A 5,853-nucleotide genomic window follows, 5' to 3' on the forward strand; every position below is an offset into this window, starting at 1 on the left:
ATAATATTGCTGTTTTGATCAAGGCCTTGATCAATGTTTTGATCAATGCACATAGGAAAATGGCTATTCCAGTGTGCATTTTCTCCAAGGACTTTATGTTATCTCAAAACATGAACTATCCTCTGGTAATTTAATAAGAAATAGATTTGAATTTTCAAATATTGAAAATAATCATGAAATTCTTTATCACTATAGAAAGTGGGAAAGCATAACATATTTATGAAACACAGGAAAAGGAAATGTTTGATAGCAGTGGTTCTAGCTCCAAAAAATCCATCAGCATAATATAAAACCAGCCATGCCAGGTTTGAAAGCCAAATTGGTTTGCTGAGCATGCTGAACATTAACTATTACCATAATATTTTTTCCTACCTAGAGCCACTTTTCTTGCAAATGGCAAAACCATTAGTTAGCTGCCAAGCTATATTTTTCACTTAATTTCAATGTTGAAGAGTGAAAAACATTCACTTAATTTCAATGTTGAAGAATGAAAAACATGGCAAAATTTGGGTTATCATATAATGAGAGGAAAACAAAAACTCAAGGCTCTCAAGTAATTTTCCTTTCTGTGAACTCCAAAAACTTTTCTAATTTGAATAATGATAATCTTCACAGGGCTGACAAGGTTCACACAGGTAAATCAGTTTGTTATCTGCTGCATCTGTGATCAGCCTTAAAGGCACAGAACTGAACAAAACCTTTCTATCCATTCTCCCTTTCTGTAAATCATTGATTTGTGTAGTTCTGTGCAAAAATAATATTGAAGAAAATAGTTGTGATTGAAAATAACCAGAGATGCCACAATGAGTTAAAATTTCACACCCAGAAGATTCAGTAAGAGCTCTATTTGGCAATTTCCTCCTACTTGATCTTTATATTAAAAGCCAGGGCAATTTTTGAACATGTCTTTATTAATTCATCTGCCTCTCACGGCATGGCTCTGGAGATATAATTGTCTATCTCACAAAGTTATCAAGCAGTCTTTTCAGCTGTATATATTAGAAAGCTCAATTTATTATATCAAAATATGATATCTGTCCATCCTCTAAAGATCCTTGAAGAGAACATAGGACTAGGCAGACCAAAGGCAGACTTCAGGAGGAGTTTTTGATAGTCAAGAGACAAAAACAGCCTCAGACTTCCTGGAGCTTAAACTGATTTTATGATTATTTTAATATTTTGCCTAAAAGTAGTAGCTATAAAACATTATCTCAGTTTAGGTCTTTCTGAGATGAATAATAGAAAAAATATATGGGTAAGAACCTGAGGAATCTGTGCTACACACAAGGAACGTCACAATGAGTGGAAGAATGCATCTGCAAAGCCCAGGGCAGAAATGATGATGTTTGAGTGCCTGCTTTCTCACAACATTTAACAAGCTATCAGAACAGCTCTAAAACTTCATGGAAACAGTGGGAGGACTCCCAGTGATTTTCAGAAGGCTGTGGCTTTCACTTCTATATGTGCATATGCATGTTTCATTCCAGCAAAGCAAATCCACAGAGATGAGCAGCTGCCTCAGAAGGCCCTGCTGAATTCCTGCTGTTTATTAGAGGGGGTCCAGCAGTAATTTTGACACACCCTGAATCCTCAGAAAGGGATCTCAGTTCCACTCCAGCTACACTCTACACTGAGCAATGGGTGATGGCATGGGCTTTGCCTTTTTCTAAAGGAATTGAAATTGTTGTGACAGGGCTTCTCAGACCCAAGATGGACAGAAATGTTGAATTATGAATATTAACAGATCTGCTGGGGTTCTGTAATGTTTGTCCAATTGTCTTTTGCCAATTCTTATGTATTTTGTTAGATCCTGCAGAAAAACCAATTGGGTCTAGGAGGCTCAGTAGGGAAAGGGAAAAATTTTACCCACAAATCCTTTTCCTGAAACCTTTCATGTCAAGTTATTTGTTGGAAGAAAGGTTTGACACTGAGCAAGCTGTGGCAAGAAATCCATTATTTCTGAGATTTCTATAGCATTTGGAGGAAGCCAGAAGTACCTACAGAGAGGATCTCTTCCCTTAGGGAGGGTACATAACACAAAGCAAGCAAAACAGATATATTTCAGGCTGGACAGTTCATTCGCCTCAGGTGCTCGCATATATCAGCCAACATTCGTCCAGTTTGGAGAAATATTTGAAGATGGGGTAGTAGTTTTAATTTTAGACCTTATCCAAAGCCTTACAGGTGCTTTCCAGATCTGAATGAGTAATTGTAATGTAAGCCTTATAACCACTTTAAAATATCTAGATCCAAGCATAGGGCAGGATTTTATTTCTAGGTCCAGATGCTCATTTCTTTGTGTCTAAATCGTGTGGGTTCTTCTCAGGTAACAATAATTTTGTCAGGAAATATGATACCTCAGATCAACCAGTCAGGAGGTGGATTTTCTGTATGGTTTAATTAAAATGAGTCTGTCAAGAACACCAAATGTATTTTCAGCATGCTAGGAAGGATTAACTGTTCTTTAGTAGAAAAAACAATGTACTAGGCAGGAATGACAGAATAAAAAAGAAGGAATGACAATCAATTGTCTCTCTGCCCAACATCAACTTTCTGTCAAACCAACAAATTTTCAGTAGCTTCCTGCATGGCAATAGCCACTACTTTCCTCATTCAAATTCCAAAATAAGTCTAATTTTTACTTTTTTGGGAGGCTTGGCAAGGTGTATCTTCTTTTGTCTGTCTCACACTGTACTACAAACAATTCCTCCAACCTTGGCACCCTCAGGTGCTGATTGCCGTGCTTTTTGGGAGCTATTTGTGAACTGGGGCACAGGATAAAGTAAATGGGAGGTCATCTCTTGTCACAGCATACTGTCTACTTCAGCACATGCTGACCAAACCAATATGAGGGATATCCTGAAGACAAATTTATTAAAATGATTTTTAGTTCTTTTTTTCTTGAGTGCGAAACAATGAAAATTAAGAGGACAATGATTTACTTATTATTTATACTATTTCCCTTTATCATTTTTATTATGATACTTGAATACCAGGAATAGGAAGTATCATTGACCACTTGATCCATTATTATTCCTTTCTTTATCAAGTGCTAGAAGTACATAATACTTGTTTTGGCTGTCATTTTGTCACCCATATTCATGGCCATGATTGTGTCTTCCCAATCTTCTTGACAATGTATGAACATTGAAGCATCAAAAGTCCCTTCCCAGTGCATGTTTCTTTGATAATAAGATGCAGCAATACAGCATTTGCTGATTAGAGTCAGAAGAAGGACTAGTGGAGGTTGTCTGGTCCAGTCCCTCACCTGGAGGAGGGCCTTGCCATTAGACTACATCTCTCAGGGTCTTGTCCTTTTAACTTAAAACTATTGGATCACTGTAAGAGTTTCCATTTTGCTTTATTTCCCCATCAGATTGAAGAGATTGTAGAAAAAGTCTCTGGAAACTTATTTAGAGGTGCATTTAAGAACACAAATGGGATGGTCTTGCACTTGTTAGAGGACATAAATGTGTTTCCATATTCCCTTCCTCACACAGTTTGGTCAAGCCTTCACTCACTATCCCCTTCATTGTCATCAGCATCTGGGACAAGAGTAGGTATGGACATGGAACAAGGAAAATCAGTTTAAAATTATTATGGTTTTGTCTTCAAAATCCTCTTCTGTTCTTGCAGTCTTTCTGATTTGCCACATGGGCAGGTTTAAGTGGAAATGTAGTCATTGTAGATTTTCTTTTAGACAGTCTTACCAACAATTTATTCTGTCTTTCTATGGATGGCATTTTCATTTAAGGCTTTTTTCCAAGGCTAACTTTTCTGCTGAAGTCCCCTGTGTTTACATCAGCTGTTCCCATTCAAGATTGGCAAGGATCTGATTCACTGTTTCTTATTATTTAAGACAACTGTTTCTTTTTTAATTTTCTGTTATGCCAGAGTCAGTAGGAATACATGAGGGGTGTGTCTTGCAACAATCACCATTAACACACACCATAAACATATATCCCCAGAGTGACCTTTGCATCCTGATTTTCTATTTCTTTTTTCTTTTTTAATTTTCTATAGAATTGGAGATCTCCAAAATCCAGATCAGGTTATGCAAATATTAAGAACATAATGGACATAAAACTGATGTAGTTTAGCACTTTCCAATTTCAAAGCACTGACAAATTCTAAAATCTCTGCTTTTGGCACATCAAACATCAGGAAGGCTGGGAAAGAGTTGTACCACTTGAGTGGTAGCAGATGGTGATGTTGAGCTTGCAGATCATACTGAGCTAGCAGTGAGCCTGGTGCCAGAAACACAGGGAAAGCAATACACATCCAGCAGAGACAGTTCTGTTATCAGCTCGGCAGGTGAGTCATTGTATGACTGAGAGCAACCCAAAGGATGATTGCGTTTATTCACATCCCAGTTCTTCTGAAACAACCAAAAATAAACAACCCTTAGGAATGAGCATAATTTATAGTCACCCATTAAAGCCAGTTGTGTTATTTGGATGTTAATTTTTTAACTATCAACATATACATTTTCTTGATCAAAACTATGTGTTTCCATGTTTGGAAGTGGCAGCTAATTTTGATATTGGATGTGATGCTGGATGCTTTTAGAGCATGAATCTAGTTAGACTATGATCCATACAGTTGAGTTCCAATTTCCATCTCTTCTTCATATATGTGAGGGTATTTGTCTTTAGCCTTTGATTACTTCAGCTTTCCATCTATACATCCAGTCATCGACCTAGACTTATCAACTTTCTTTAAAAATATCAAATAAAGCAGCCCCAGAGTTGTAAGAGTTTTCAGGCAGATGCAAGACATTCCATTACAATCAGCAGGACTTCCATTGGAAAAGTTCAAGGGTAGGGGTTTTATCCCAGGCAAAAAATATTCTTGCCAGAGACTTTAATGTGGCTAATTTATAGATACTTCTACTGTTCTACAGTGATTTTACTAGTAACTAAACAGATATATCAAGGGCTTGTCTTTTTGCTAAGATGAAGTTCTGAACTGGGGTACCAGAAATATTGTGAGCCCTCTGTATGAACTAGAGATTAAAGAATTCTCAAAATCCAGTTTTAAGAACATGTATCTTTTAGAATGATTTTTTGCAATTCACAGAACTGTAGCCTCTAGAAAACATATTGCAAGTCTGTAATTATGGAAGCACCCATGGGACTCTTTACCTTGGTATTCTCAAGTATGAGCACGTGACAGGTGTATACCATAAAAAGATACAAAAGAATTGAAAGTCACACTGAAGCTTATAGATTGGTCTGTGGCATCTTCTAGAACTATCATTTGCTCACATCTGTGGGCATTTCCAAAGATAGCGCCAGGGATTAAGACAGGAGAGTTCCAAGGCAGAAAGACATTTTTGGTAGGATAATTTTTGGTAGGGTAATTTACTCAATGAGAAGGGTTAGGAAAAGCTATTAGTAACTTGAACATGTTAGCAGCTCAGAGTACCAGAAGAACATGAAGATGCTCCAAAAAACCTAAGCTTCAAACCAAAAACCAAGGAAAAATCAATACATTTTTTCTTGTGTTACTCAGAACTGCTTTAGTTTTAAAGGTCACAGTCCACCAGCACTCATATGACCATTCTGTTCTCTTAACTGGAAGTTGCAAGCTTGTAAAGTAACTGAAGAGAAAGTGTTGGGAAAAGGTAGGCAGGCATTTGAACCCTGCCTGCCTCTTCAGAGCACAAGGGTTTGGTCTTTCAGCCCTGCATTTCAATGCTCATATTTGTGTACATCCATATGGAAATCAGCCTCTGCATCAACATGAGTCAGGCACACTCAGGCTTAACAGACACTGCTGCAATTCTATCACAGGTGTTCCAGTTTCTTGTGTCTATGATACAAGGCAGTCTCCCTTCATTGCAGGTGTAGG

This window comes from Serinus canaria, chromosome 1A (genome assembly GCF_022539315.1).
Source record: "Serinus canaria isolate serCan28SL12 chromosome 1A, serCan2020, whole genome shotgun sequence".
NCBI classification, from domain to species: domain Eukaryota; kingdom Metazoa; phylum Chordata; class Aves; order Passeriformes; family Fringillidae; genus Serinus; species Serinus canaria.